Below are 15,988 nucleotides of genomic sequence, written 5' to 3' on the forward strand. Positions count from 1 at the left end.
AGTAACCTAGAGCAGGGCACAGCCCTATCTCCCCAAGGTCGTAGTCTAAGAATGAGAAAGGGAACAGGAATAAAGCAAGATGGAGTCGCTGGTGACAATGACACGTTCCCTCTTAATAAAGTGAGACATGGAGATGATCAACTTTAATATTTCACAACTTGCTTGGTCAGAAATGACATGGCACAGATTCCCAACATCATCAGGTTTTCTTTTCTGGCTGTGATGTAGAGCGATGGAGATTGTTCCCGAGAAGTACCAGAGGTAGCTGTTGACAACGACTACAGATCAGACTAAGATGAAGAAGCTGAGGAGCAGTGCTGATAATCACCTAGTGATGAAAAAGGGGTGTCAGTTACAGTGGGCTCCTGCACATCTGCATCCTACTCTACTTCATCTCAGGAGGACTCTTCTCCCCGCTTCACAGACTGTGCAGCTCAGCTTCTCAGGGATTTTTTTTTTCTTTTTCTTTTGGATGTATTTATTTCAAACCTTTCTGCCATTTTGTTCTTCAAATGAAAATGACATTTTGAAATATATTTTAAAAGAAACTGAATAAAACTAAAACAAGTAAAAGATTGGTCAATAACCAGCATTTCTGGTTCTCTGGGCCTTTTACTATACTTTTTTGGTTCATTTAAGACTAGGTTTTATTTGTGGCCTGAGCTTGATGGAACTTCCTGTGTACCACAGGCTCTTACTTACCTCAGCTTCTCAAGTCCTGTGCTGACAAGTGTGTGCAACCACACCCGAGTTCATAGTTCATGAAATGTTATCTTCAATACTAACCTTCCAGAGGAGACATCACAGCCATGCAGATGGTTTCCTCAGGAAGAGGCTCACCCACTGAACTTGGGGTGTGCCGACCCCTGCGAGTTCCAAAAACGCAGGAATCTAGGATGCATAATTTGGAGCACATCTCCCCTAGAGTGGAAAATAAATAAAAATTATCATGAGATAATTACACCTGCTCATAAAAAAAGGAAAATAAAACACAGAACTTTGTATTTACAGATATTAGGTGTAAATCTTTTACACTAAGCATTCTTATAGGAAATATTTTGAAATAATAAATGAAAATCGGAGTCTTGCCCATCTTCATCACACTTCTCTGTGCTCGCTCTAGACTGCATATGGCAAAGTCTAACCACGACAGTGTTGAGAATGAGTTTTACTTTGCTTTAGTAAACAGTCACTTCAGTTCTAAAGGACACAAATATTAGCATCGTAGATCCATGTGCACTAAAGTCTAGCATAGTACATTGATCAAACGAGATTAGGTTTTTTTGTTTTGCTTTGATTGATTAACTGTTTGCTTTGTCAGGATCTCACCATGCAGTCCAGGCTGGCCTTGAACTTGGTGATCCTTTTGCCTCAGCCTCCTGAGTGCTATAATTCTAAGTATGTACTGCTGTGCCACCTCTTCAATATTCTTTGTCTATTTTGTTTTTGTCTTAAAGACTATCATAAACCTATAGCTACTAATGCACAGAGTATTCTATTTGGTGATATTATCCAATAAACTTTTTATCGGCACCCATGCAATGATAAGGATGATGATGGTGATAATGAATGATAATAATAATTCCTCATCTTCTGTTTTCTTACTTTGAGATCGGGTCTCCTCCTGTAGTTTGGCTCAAACTCGCTACGCAATCAAAGATGGCCTTTTATTCCTAATCCTCCTGCCTTTGCTTGCCAAGCTCTGAGATTCTAGCTAAATGCCCCTGTGTTGATCAGACACTATACCAGACATTAAATATAATTTGCACTAATAGCATTTTGCCTAAACAATATGATATTACAATGCAAACATCAGAGCAAGGCATAGTCTTGTAGGTCTTTAAATGACTCCATTAGACAATTCCAAGTTCCAAATACATTCTGAAAAGTTTTTATATGTGTCCTCTCAGGCCTCACTCCTGCTACTCACACGTCCATGTTCTTACGTAAAGAAAACTGAAGTTGAAATGCTTAAGAACAAAAAAAAAAAACGAGTTGATAAGTGTCTTTATTACACTCTTCCTGCACATTTTCCTACTGAACAGAACTGTCGAGCAGTGTCCCTGTGGTCACCCTGCTGTGCCAGAGCACACCACAACTTGTGGCCACTCCTTGTCCTAGGTCAGTGAGACAGCCCTGTGGCTAAAGAGCTGATGTTTACAAACGTGGTAACCTGAGCTGAATCTCTGGAACAACAAGTAAACATGGAAGAACTGACTCCCCAAGTTCTTGTTCTTTTGCTGTGATGTGAATAGATTCAAAACATGAAAACTTTACTAGGGCAAATGCAATGCCCAGGACGCATACTGGGAGAGGATTTCATGCACCTATGTGGGCCACTTTCTCAGCCTAAGTTGAATGGACTTCACCAGGTGCCAAAAGCCTGTCTGTACCTCACCTCCTGTAGTGTTTAACTTTTCACAGCCATGGGGACACCACAATGACTGGGCCAATGACTCCTCAGATGATAAATCGTTCCTACGTGGAAACTGAGTGTAGCTGGAAACTGTATAACCTCTTGGGGTTGTGATTCTGATCTGGGGGCAGTACTTTCCATGTCTGTCTACAGTTATATCTCATTGCATCCTCTCTGCTGGGCAGGTGTCTATCATATACTACTCTCCATGTTAATTCACATGTGTCTTCAAGATGTTTTTGTGTCGTGGTATTTAGTGAGTCAGCACAGTCAGCTTGTGGTTCCTGCATGTCAGTACCGACTGTCTACAAGAGATTGTGATCACAGAGACAAATCCCACTAAACCACTGTGAATACATTCCTAACTCACTGTCTCTTTAAATAAAAATGTCAGCAACCACTCAACTGTGTGTTGTAGGGAGACAAGAGAGACAGAATGAGTAAAATGGGGCGTCCTAATTGATGGTGTGAAAATAACTTGACCAATGTCTCTGCAGTGAGTACATGGCAAGTGTCATGGTGGTGGCACATGCAAGTGAGGCATTCAGGAGCTGGTTTCATTCAGTTCCTAGTGTCTGAGTGGAACATAGTATATTGAACTGGCAGCTGGACTGTCAAAATGTCAATGTTGGGGCTGGGAGGATGGCCCAATGGGTAAGGCCTTTGCTATGGAAGCATGAAGACCAGAATTCACATCCCCGATATGCAGTGGGACACCTGTTCCATGTACTCAGCAGACTAACCTTACCAAGAACCAGAGTGAGACCCCAGCCTGCTCTTTACCTCCTTGGGAAGAATTCCTCTTCACACACTTGTAAATAATGACAGATGGGATGATGAAGAAGATGATCGGGATGGAGATGAGTACTGCTGTGATGCTAGATCCTCCCTTACTGGGGGGCTGCGTGGTAGATGGAATCTGGGTGGCGTTCATGGTAGATGGAAGCTGGGTGGCGTTCATGGTAGATGGAAGCTGGGTGGAAAATGTAACATTTCCAATATCTGGGGCCCTTGATGTTGATCCTTTAAAAAAAAATCAAGAAAGTTCTGGATAAAGTCAAAAACAAATCTCCGTCAGCACATTTTCTCCCCAGGCAGCCCGAGGGGCTCACGTGTAATAACTGTTTATAATTCCTGAGTAGAGAGGAGTGGAGCTGTGTGGACAACGTCCTTGCAGAGTTTATTACATTACCAAAGAAAACAAATGTCTGTGGAACCATCAAACAAAAGGACATATTTACTGTGGTTACAACATTCTGGATATCAGGGCAATTGCTGCTGTTTAATTGCACCAGAGAAAGATAATAAATCCTTTCAAAGTGATATGGAGTTGGTGGAAGGGCAGCTATAAGTGAGGCAGAAAAGGCTGGAGGTTCAGCGATGCATGCAGACCTCGGGCTCATTAGCCATCCATGCAGTGCCTGGGCCATTGGTTAGTAGGGAATGAGAAATACTGGGAGGTGAGATGGGAAGAGAGGTCCTCGTGGTCACCCCTGGCTTCCCAGGTAGGAAGACTAGCAAGAACTCATTCACTCAGTCTACCAGATCTTCCATTATGAACATATGCTGACATCCACATAGGGAAATCATCAGAGTTTCAAGATAACTGTCATGTCTTCCCCACCATAAGGAGGTTTCCTAGTGATAATCCATCTAACTACTTACTTGACATTTTCTCCCAGTGCAGTAATAATGTCTTGAGGCAGAGACCACAATCTCCTATTAAGAATGTTTCTAGATGTTTTACTAGTTCGGTGTTTTTCTTCCATTTGTCTATACCTGGGATGTTATTATGAATCTCTGTCCATTTCCTGTTCTTTAGATTAAAGATGAAGGAATACTGTTCATCAAGAGTGAAATTGCAGTAGCCATATGTGGGTTGTCCTTTATATAGAGATACCACTGTGACCAACAAGCTGTGATTACCTGCAAAGGACACACAAACCGTCACCTTCTATCCTTTATAGAACCATCACCCCCTTCAAGGTCAAGGCTTTCTCCTCATGCTTCAGGGAACTGTATTCTTTCCTGCCCAGCTTGTTATTTCTTACACAATGGGTACTAGGTACTTCCAGCCTGAAACAGTATTCAGCTCTTTCATGCACATACAGCCACAGCCCCCTTCCCACATAGGCTCTGCCCTTCCTGGATCTGATTAGCACCTTCTATCTTTGTGTCCTGTCCTATACTTACCCCTGCTCAGGTCTCCCTCTTGTTCCATGGTATGTAGCTGGCTCCTCAAGTCTTCTTTAATGTCTTCTAGTTTGGAGAACAAATCTGCACATTTCTTAGGAGCGTTTCCCTCCTTTCTTTTGTTGTCATTATCAATGGGATGGAGAGGCACTCCACCCACTGAGCACTGTGGTGAGGACTCTGTAGGTATGGACCGAGCCTCCACAGTGAAGCTGCAGCTAAGAATGTGTGGATCTGTGAAAGAAACATGCAGGGGAGGTACAAAGTGGGAGCGGGAAGCCATAGGAACCCTGGTTATGTGACATCCAGAATCCTTCTGAAGGGCAAAAGAGCAGGAAGAGAAACCTCTGTTCCAGATGTCCACCAGCTTCTGGATCCTCATTTCTGTGCCATCCTTGATTGTCTGAGGGTGGTAGGACCCCCAGATGCACCAAGTGTCACCAGGGGGATTTATCTCACAGGTACTTTTAGTGACTTTAATAAAGTGTTGAGGAATAAAATATGCCAGATAGTATCTGTTCCTGGGACTGAAAATCTACTGAACACATAGAACATGTGGTAAATTCAATATGGAGCCTGGGAATTCAGGAAAAGTCTCCTGGAATTTTGCTGTGAATTGGCATGGAAAGGAGAGCTGTCACCTGTGAGCACAGTACTCATGTGTGTACCCACTGGGCCACTTCACACAACAATGTTGGGGTCAGATGCCAGATTCCCCCTTGTTAGACCATACCCCTAAGTCATTCTCGAGAAGAGATCTCTGTGACCTGCTCAAAGCCCCAACCTCTCTCCCCTTCCTCAGACAGTTGTTTCCCAGCACACTTACGGTCCCTGGTCTCCCAGACTTACTAGCAGCAACAGAAGACGCAATATCCTAGAACTGTTCTGTTCAGCAGACTGCACAAACAAGTAGGCAAAACCTAGTGAGGCATACACACATATATTCTCGTGTGTGTGTGTGTGTGTGTGTGTGTGTGTGTGTGTGTAGACTTGAAATCTAAAATAAACAATATTTTATGGGAACGTTTAACAAGTTTGCAATATCATTACACTAGAAAAAATGCAAAGTGATATTTTAAAAATCCCTCTTTCCCTCCTCCCTCTCCAAAACTTCTGCTATGAGATGGACTGCTGCAGGTTTGGGGACATCCTTTCCTGTCTCCTTTGACCAGCTTCCTCTTCCCTCTCCTCTCTGCCTCTACTGCCATCTTTCCTTCTACCTCCACGGTTTCCCCCACTCTGCTTTCCCGTTTCTCCTCTTAAGGTTTGAGTTTGTTCTTTAATGGCTGGCATCCTTTCTCACTCAGTACCTCCTGCTGGAAGATTGGTGGACATGAGCATGAGCCCTCCAGAGTGGAGAACTAGCTTTGTGGTTGTGAACTAAAGGTCACAACCTGGGCACTTTAAGGTGGATCCGATACAATATGCATCCGGGATTTCTGAGGAAAATACAGTGAGGAGTTGATGAAAGGAAACTGATTTAGCTGAAGCAGAACAGTGAATTGTGATGGTGATTTAAAGAAAGCATTCCTGAGTTCAAAATGTGTCATATAATAATAATAATAATAATAATAATAATAATAATAATTGTAATCATAAAAAATAATAAAACTGCTCTGGGGGAGTATTTTATCACAGTAATAGAAATGAAGCCAGAACAACACCAGGTCCCCTTGACATACTGCAGTGCTCCAGGGATGGCTTTCTGGACCTGGTTAAAGGATTTCCATGCTCACACTGTAAGACAAAGAAAATCTAGGCTAGTTATATCTGGCAGTAGAAGAGTGGAGACCAAAAAATCTCAGAGAAGTGCATGTGCCAGAGTGGATGGAACAGCAAACATTTCCAGGGGAAGTGTGCAGAGTCCATGCTGTCTGTGGATGCTGGAGCATCCCTGCTGAGAAGCACAGTGAGAAGGACCAGGGAGAAGGGCACCAGCATTGCTGGAAGCTCAGGGATGATGATGACTCAAGGCTGGGGTGGGGTTAGGAAACAGTATTCCTGAATCCCAGAAAATAAGGCAAAGAGATGAACAGGAGTCTGAAAGTTGTTGACCCAGGGCTCCTGTGTCCGCTGTTTAAAGCTGAACCACTGAGGTTAGAGAGATGGCACAGCATTTAAGGGCACTTTCTGTTCTTGCAGAAGATCCAGGTTCATTCCCAGCAATGACATGGTAGCTCACAGCTGCTTGTAAATTCTGTTTTAGGAAATTGTATGGTGTTTAGGTTTCTAAGCACACACATTGCACACATACATAATGCAGTCAAGATCTTTTTCACATAAAATAATATATCTAAAACACTGTATAGCTAAACGGCTTCAAAGACAAAAAGACTGTCTTCTTAAGAGGACAGATCAGGTCCCAACAAGGAGGGACCACTCAGCTACACAGCATGTGCAGTGGTTTTTCCTGTATCTTTGTAACTGCCCTGTGACTCAGGTGGGAACCCCTAGATGCGACCGTGAATGTCCTGTTCCCAGAGGGTTGTGGAAATCTTCCCTAATCTAGAGACAGAGACTGAGGTCAGCTCTCAAGTAAGCTGCCACCTCTCCCTCAGCAAGCACCTCAGGTTACAAGGAGTGTCCTTTATGGCCATGGGATCTAGGAAATCCACTTGCCAGCAAAGGAGAGATCAAGAGACGCTAAACCCAGGACCTCCTCTTGTCATTTCTAGATGACCCAGAAGTCATAGGCATCAAAGAACCCACTGCTGAGTGGGAAGCATGCAACTTTGGCAATTCCTTTAAAGACACTCTGTTGGGATGGCCACCAATAATGATACATGGGGTATACCCTAATCTGGGGTGAGAAGAACGGACAGAGTCCAAAGATGCTGTCCCATCAACAGCTTGTTGACTTCTGCTGCTGTCACACTGAATGCAGACTTGAGGATTTGATGTAGAGAAAGAGATAGTGAGGCTGCCAGATTGAAAAAACATTAGTGACTGCCATTTCCAGAACAAGAGAACCCACTCCTGCCCAATGAACACCTTTATCCGATGTCATCTCCCCAGGATGCAGACAACATGGGCCTGGAAACATAGACAGACACTTCCATAGGTCCACACCCAAGACCATTCCCAGGGTCCTTCATAGAGCACAAGGTGTTTCAGTCCCTGATTAGCTGAGGTGTCTTCAGACATAGACACAGACTGGACTTGCTGGGAGAGGGGCTAAAAGGCACTTTATTGATGGGAAAATGCAGAATGCTAGATGGGCAGGGAAGAGGACTGAGCAGGCTGGGGTGGTTTAAGTTTCATTTAATTATACTTAATGGGAATTGAGCTGAGCCTGGTGACAGAAAGCTGTTATCCCAGCGTTTGAAAGACTGAGTTAGAGAAGGGATCCCTGCAGATTCCATAGTGTGGGCCCTACTGGGAAATCTTGTTTAAAACAAAACAACCACAAGAGAAGGAATGAAGAAAAAGAAAAAAGTAAGAAAGTGTGTGGCTGTGGCTGCCTTATCTATCGCTAGAAGCATCTACTGTCATCTGCTGGGGAAATGTCTTGGAAAGTTGGGAAAGAAAGTCAAGGACAAAGAGGCCCAGAATGGTGGAGGGCTCGTGAGGAATCCCCCAGAAGGCTGTCTTGAGATCCTAAACTGCCTTAGGTCAGGAGAGCTGTCAGAGACCACCTTCTGAAGGGGTTTTCAACTGTGCCCAGCACGTCCAGTCCTAATGACTGAGATTTAGGTTTTCTACACGCCCCCCACCCGTGGTGCCCAGGAGGCCACCAGATATCTCCTTCTGCCACCTAGTTCTCTTCATTATTGTAGCCCCTGCCCCGCTCTTCCTCCATAGCTCCCCCCTAACCTCTTCAGTCCTCTGACTTCTGGGTTGGGTCAGCCAGGGCGCCCAGTGGCTGCCCTGTGAAGACTACGAGGAGCCCAGGATCTCTCTGATAGCCAGGAGTAAAATGAACTTCCTAACTTAGTCCCCCATGCTGCAAAGTCCCTCCATGTAGACCCTGGGAACTCACCAGCCTGCACCGCTGGCCACAGGCAACTTAGTAGAACCAAAAAGGTGGCTGCAGCCTTTGCCATGGTTCCTTCCTGAGAGCCGGCTACCGACAGGTGTGGTTGAAACTGTGGAGAGATTTGGAGAGATTAGGGGTCCTCAGTACAGCTTCGCGGAGGACTCGGTACAGGGATTCGCGAAAGTTCTGAGCACTGGGGTGATGAATTCAGGCTTCCCCATGCTCCAGTCGGTTCCTAGTTCCCATCTTATCCTACAACTCTTTGGGGTCCCTCCTGGGCCCCGGGGCTCTGATTCTCCCTCCCTGCCTACCGTGGTCCCTGTGGCGTGGAAGGTTCCCTGTGAACTAAGGGAGGAGAACACTGTTGTCCTGGGCTCTCACACCCCCACACCCCGCCACCAGCAGCTCTGTGCCTCAGGGACAGTGAGCAAAAGAATCAGGAAGATACAGAATGAATTAAGTCCGCACCTGCTGGTGGTATCTGCGCAGAGGGCAGACAGAGTCTGAGGAATTTATAGAGAAAAGTGCCTGCCCTGTGAGGTGTCCATGCCCACTTCACACCCAGTGCCTCCCTGGAAGTTCCAGTCCTTACCAAAGTAGGAGCCTCTGAGTCCATGTTCTAGCAGTGCCCCTGCCTCTCCTGCAGCTCCACACACCCTGAATCTCTCTCAGACTCCAGCCTGCTCTCTTCCACGTCCTCGTTCTCAAGTTTCTCCTCCACCCCAGACTCATTTGCCCCTTCAGGCCCTTTCTTACCACCCCTCCTGCACCCTCAGTATTTCTGCTGTCCCGTGGCTTGCCAATGTGCGCCACCCCCAGCCCTGTTTAGCCACCTCCCCACCTCCATTTTCTTCCTTTTACCCTCTCTCTATTGAAGACAATGGTTGGCAAGGCTGTGCTTTTCCCTTAACTCTGTGAACCTAAGACATTTAGGAAAGTTCTGAAAAAAAAAAACTAACAAACAAACAAAAAAAAACACAAAACTCCCAATCTAAAGTAGCTTCTCGGGCTGGAAAGATGAGTCAGAGTTAAGAGCACCAGCGGCTCTTTTGGAAGACTGAGACTGCGTTCCCAACATTGGAATAAAAGCTCACAACCTTTCGTTCGTTTTGTTTCGCTTTTTTGAGGCAGGATTTCTTTGTATATCCCTGGCTGTCTCGGATCTCACTCTATAGATCAGGCTGACCTCAAACTCAGATATTGCCTGCCTCTGCGTCTGGAGTTCTGGAATTAAAGGCTAAAGGCCAACACCACCAGGCCTGGCTATAACTGCTTTTCCAGGAGAGTCTATGCAAGCTTCTTGTACTGATGTAGGTTCTCTGCAAATGGTGCGCACACACACACAGAGTAATACTAATAATAAATAAATAAAATTTAAAAGGAAAGTTAACTTTCATTTCTTTCTACTTTTGCCAAACCTGGAATTAGCAAACTACCTTTTTAAAGATTTATCTCATATGTATACAGTGCTCTGCTTGCATGTATGCTCACCCACCAGAAGAGAGCATCAGATCTCATTGTAAGCCACAATATGGTTTCTGGGAATTGAACTCAGGCAGCCTGCAAGAGCAGCCAGGACTCTTAACCTCTGAGCCATCTCTACAGTCCAATTGGCAAACTCTTTAATACTCAAGACAGAGGAGGCAGGAAAGCCTGCGGGGAAAGGAGAAAGATTAAAGAGTAGAAATAGAATAAATAACAGAAAGTGCTATTTAGATATTCAAACTCAGCTGTGGTTTTCCCCATCAAATGGTCTGGATCTTGAAGGTAGCTCCTGGATTATTTACTGGGGTTAAGCCTGCACCCTCCAAGATGAGCAAAGAGATTTTATTAGACAAAAACTATACAAAACTACATATCCCCATAGAAATGTTTTCAAAAACACACAAGTCTATGCTATATCCCTAAGACATGGTATCTGGCAGAAGTAAGTAATGCCTTCTTGAATTTATTCATAGGAGACACTTAAATATTCATTACCTGTTAATTAATTAACTCCCCTCCCCCACACTGCCATAAATTTTAGCTACAAAACTGTAGCTCAGACTCCACAGATATTTAAAGTTCCCGGCTCTTCCCTACCATTAAATATTTATAAAGGCCGCCATTCATAACTGCTCTGTTCTGATTTTCTCACTTTTTCAATTCAAAAGAAAGAAATTGCTGTCAGTAGAAAAGGGGGTGCTGAAATGCTAATTAATTAAATTAAAGGCACAGGCCTTTAATCACAGCACTCAGGCCCAGGCAGGAGGATCTCTGTGAGTGAGAGGCCAGCCTGGTCTACAGGGAAAGAGCCAGGACAGCCAGGGCTACACAAAGAAACCCTTCATCAAAACATAGCCTCCCACTCCCTCCCCGCAAAAAGAATAGAATCCAGTAATAAAGAGTTGGAGAGAGAGCTCACTGAAGTGACAGCCACAAAAGCATGAAGAGGAAGACTTGAGTTCAGATCCTAAGCACTCCACAAAAACATCCTCATCTGTAACTCCAAGGCTCTGGCCACCGCCAGCGACTGTAAATGAGTTGCAGGCACCGCGGTCCCTCGCCGCTGCTCCTCGCCTCTCCCTTAAGCCCGCACCGCCAGCGCTGCACCGAAAAGAACGCGGCCGCGACTGCGCGGGTGCCCGGATGGCGCCCTCCTTCCCGCGGGGACCCCAATGCCGGGCCCGCGCCCCCCTTAAAAGGCCCTTTCCTGCCTTGGGTAGGAAAAAAAAGTCCAGCGGAGGCTTCCTTCCTTCCTTCCTTCCTTCCTTCCTTCCTTCCTTCCTTCCTTCCTTCCTTCCTTCCTTCTTTCCTTCTTTTTCCTTGTAACTTTCCCCAAACGGCGGAAACTGGAGGCGATCTCCAGAAAATTCTCTCACAGTCGGCGTCGACGAGCGCGGGAAGTGGCGAGCGGGGGGAGCACAGGCAAACTCTTGGCCGCCGGGCTCGCCGCGGCTCGGCTGTGCTTAGCTGTGAAGTCGGCGAGAGGTGCCTGCCTCTGCCAAATTCAGCAGGTCCTTTCTCAGAAGCCGAGCCGGGAAGCAAAGTGGACGGCCCTCTTTCCCACTGCCTCGGTCTCCCGCGCTGCTCGCTCCTTCGCTCTCCAGGTGCGAGGCCGGCGCGAAGGTCACACGAGCGCGCCCGGGCTCCCGCCCTACCGCCGCCGAACCCAGTCGTCAACGCGGTTGTCCCCAGGGTCCCCTCCCGAAGCCTGCGCTCCCTGGGGAGGCCGAGACTCCTAGGCGGTTCCCCTACCTCCACTCTGCTCGCAGTGTCAAAAAAGCCACAAAGTGACAAGCACTTTCGCACTCCTTACCTCAGAGTGAGATGCCCACAGATTCCCCCACCAGTTGCTTCCTAGTCACTTGCTTACGCCTCCCCCGAGTTAAGTTTCCTCCTCTTTCCCAGAGGCGCAAAGAAGTGGGGGAAGAACCCCTTTCCCTCCTTCCCCTCCGCCGACCGCTTTAGCGCCGCCACTGTCTCCACCAGGGATTGTCCAGGGCTTAACTTCCTTCCTCCTTACAGCTGCGGGGCGCCTTCGCCTCTGGAAGGCAGCCAGTTGAGCGGCTTGCCCGAAAACACTGGTTCATGTGCTTTCCTTTGCGATCCTTGTCCCTGCTGCTTCCCAGCTGGGTCAAAGAATGGCCCGAACAAATGGGAAAGGCTAAAGATTTGTCTGCTTCTGCACTTTCCTTTCCCCCGCCCCCCAAGGCAGTTCTCAGAGTAGCGAATCCACCAGGTGCTGGTTAAATGTATACATTCAGCCATTAAAGAGCGGGCCCTGGTCTCACACCAGTTGCTACCCAGGGCCTGAATACATGCCACAGGTCAAGAAAAATAAGAAATGAAGTTCTAAGTTTGTATGGAGTTTAATTTGCCCTTTTCGAGACGGGAAGAATGCTTAATAAAGTCTGAAACTTGCACTGCCTTCCACATCCCAAATGGGATTTCTATTGACAGCTTCAGCGGGGTAGGCCTCTGTTCTAAGGAATGCTGGGAGTTCTACCCCAACTTAGAAATGCCTGGTAAAGTGCCTAGACAGGAGAGCCCTCTTAATGTACTCAGGCAAGAGGGCTGAGCTCTCCTAAAGAGCAAACCCTGCCTTCGTCAGGGCATCAAATCTGGATCAAGCTAGTATTGTATTTCGATATTGACAGTTTTCTGCTTATGGACCGGCTGCAAACTGGCTTTGGGGGAGTTTATGGTTCCCCTTTTCAACAGGGTTCTGGCTCAGAAAGTCATTAAGGTTGCAATACATTTCTTGATACCAACAGGAGAGTTTGCTGTGGAGGGAAAGGGGATAAAGCAGTCAGGTGTGATTTCAGAGATGGTGAGGCAAGCCCAACACTTTCCGAGGGAAAAGGGAAAGCAGTGGGGAAGTAAAGGGAAGCTCCGCCCCCAGCTGTACTGTTTTTTTTTTTTTTTGGTTTTTTTTTTTTTGGTTTTTTTCGAGACAGGGTTTCTCTGTGGCTTTGGAGCCTGTCCTGGAACTAGCTCTGTAGACCAGACTGGTCTCGAACTCACAGAGATCCGCCTGCCTCTGCCTCCCGAGTGCTGGGATTAAAGGCGTGCGCCACCACCGCCCGGCTCCAGCTGTACTGTTTGTTTTACATATAATGAAGGCTACAGAGGTCTTTCTCTGAGGTTGTTGCCTGGGGTCTAGAATTTAAATATATCACAGTTAGAAATTCCATATTAAAAAGCCTTCCCCTAAAAAAGATTTTTCTTGATTATTTTTTTTTTCACTTAAGGAACGTTCTTTGAACTAGTTTCAGAAAATAAACTCTTAAATTCTTTCCTCAGGCCAGTGAAATGGCCCTAGAGAAACAGATTACCACATATTTCTTCTTTTACTGTAGAGACCAGCTCTCCACCTCCCAAATAGAGGCACATGGCTTGATATGTGCTTTGGGGACACAGGTGCTAACTAACTTTACAGAGTTTAAATGAGTTCATAAAGTAAGTTTCACATGTCCTGTGCACAGTTACTGGTTCAGGGGCGTGCAGCAGGGACTGTCTGGTTAGTGAGAGCTATTGATTACCTCAGACCAACACCTGAGGACTGATTTTAATCCTTAAATTCAACCTGCTTCAATAACAGCTTCATTAGCATACAGGAATTTCAGCTTCTCCCTTTTTCTTCTCAACTCTTGAATAACACAAATAAAATGGCCAAAGGCAGACTACAAGAGAAAGAATGGCCAGGAGTTTTGTGGTAACCTAAGACCATGCCTCTAAGAAAATCTAAATTAATTTCAAATTCCTCTTTCTAAAACTCCATCCATCTCATCCATCTCAAAGTCATTCTCCAGAAAATTTTAGGTGATATTTCCATTTCTAGTGTGACTTAGAGTCATTTAACTCAGCTTCCTAAGGGCTGAGGTAGTAGGTGTTTGCTGCCATGCCCACCCGCCCTTCCTACAAGGAGCCTGAGATGAAAAGATGCCCAAAAGTAACATTATGTGGAACTTTGTTCAGTAGTAAACTATGGTAGAAGGAACAATGGAGGCATGTCCTCAGCAATAGAAAAGATGTACATCAAGGATGTATGATGGCCCATTATCTTAGAAGGAGTCTGTGAGGAACAACCAATCCGAGGAGGCCTATTACAGTCAAGGGTTTAGAGAGTATGCCTTCCATAGAAACCTGCCCTGGTGAGGATTGACCAACAGAAACGGGTTATCTTAAGATGAATACAATACATTGTATCTCTGTCCAGGAAGTCACTGTGGAAACTTTGTCTCCAATTGTTGTAGCCCTACATAGTGGAGGTAGTGAAGATATTGAAGACCTGGCTAAATAAGAACTTTGAAAACTGCCCCCACCACCTGCCAAAAAACCTGGAAGGGAACCATCACAGACAAGCAGAAATGCCATTAGAACTAGATGTCAATTTTATTCTTCATATAAATTTATGCTGTCATCAGTACATTGAACCACTGTTGGTAGAGACTGCTTGTTTGTTGCCAGCCACCCAGATCCAAAATAATCACACAGAAACTATATTTATCACACTACTGCTTGGCCAATAGCTTATGCATACTTTTAGCTAACTCTTACATCTGAAATGAACCCATTCCTATTATTTTGTATTTTATCATGAGGTTTGTGGTTTACCGGTAAGGTTCTGTCCAGTGTCTGTCTCCTTCAGCGCCTGAATGGCATCTCTGTAACTCCACCTTCTTTTGTCCTCTGTCTCTGCTTAGAATTCCTGTCTTGTTATATTCTGTGCTGCCACAGGCTCAAAACAGCTTCTTTAATAACAGTGGTAATAAAACATGCTCACAACATACAGAGGGGAATCCCATATTAGACCAGTTTTTCGCCCAGAAAAGCAATATGCTAATGAAGCTTCTTTGTCTGCCTTCCACCCCCACTAATCATTTGCTGCAGAACTGGGGAATACTTTAGGCTTCTGGCCAGCATCATTTAATCTCCTCCTGCTCTACCTCTTGTTTATCTCACTCTGCCTCATGCCAGAACATGTAAACACAAAACTCATTTTTCAGATTTAAGCCTACCCCTCTACTGATGTTCAAAAAAAGGAGGATTATCTCAGTTCCTTATTTTTCTCTGTATTTTAATGTCAAAAATCCATTCATACCCCCAATCCACCAAAATGTCCATTTGTAGATATGCTGAAGCCAAAGTAATTTTATGTGGAAAATATTTTAACCAAGTTATGGCACTCACTCTTCAAAGACATTCGTGTCAAAATGTCATCCCTAGTGAATGTCAAAACCTCTGAATTTACAATTCTGTAACTGTCACAGCACAACCTTCAAGTTAGAAACTTTCACTTCCTGTCCCCAACACTAAGCAGGTCCTGCCCTTTAGGATGTAGGCCTCTGCTGGAGGATAGGCTCCTCCCCGAGCCAGTGCCCCCACCCTCTGAAGATGCCCAAGAAAGAATGAAGTCCAGTAGCTTTGTGTTCTGTCCCACTCCACGGGCACTGCACAGATGTAGTGCAGAGAATTACACACGAATGAAGCACTCATCAGACAAACATAAATGATTTTTTTCTTTCTGTTTTAGAAGAGGCTTTTACATAGGAGAAGTCCAGATACTTGGTAGAAAAAATTGACTTTGTTGTCACTTTTAAGTGTGGCTTTACAGATGAACTGTATGTTTGTGAAGGTGTGTGTGTGTGTGTGTGTGTATTTATAGGACAGAAATTAACCTCAGTGTGGATCCACTGGTTCCATTCCCCATACTTTAGGACACAGGTCTTTCACTGGCCTCAGCTCTATGAGTTGGCTATGGTGTTTTGCCAGGGAGTCCCAGGAACCCCAGCTCTCCCCAGACCTGCATCTGAAAAGACCTTGAACTCACTCTGGATCACAGCTTCTAAAAGTTAAATATAGTTATCTAATGGGGAGCAAGTGTGGGGAGAAACCAGGAACTAAAAGAAGGTCCAGGA

At 45.4% G+C, this 15,988-nt stretch overlaps 1 pseudogene; it reads left to right on the plus strand.

The window, feature by feature from the left end:
• Positions 1–778: 778 nt before the first annotated feature.
• LOC113455669 lies at positions 779–912 on the plus strand (annotated as a pseudogene).
• Positions 913–15,988: the final 15,076 nt, after the last annotated feature.

This window comes from Microtus ochrogaster, unplaced genomic scaffold, assembly GCF_000317375.1.
Source record: "Microtus ochrogaster isolate Prairie Vole_2 unplaced genomic scaffold, MicOch1.0 UNK82, whole genome shotgun sequence".
NCBI classification, from domain to species: Eukaryota; Metazoa; Chordata; class Mammalia; order Rodentia; family Cricetidae; genus Microtus; species Microtus ochrogaster.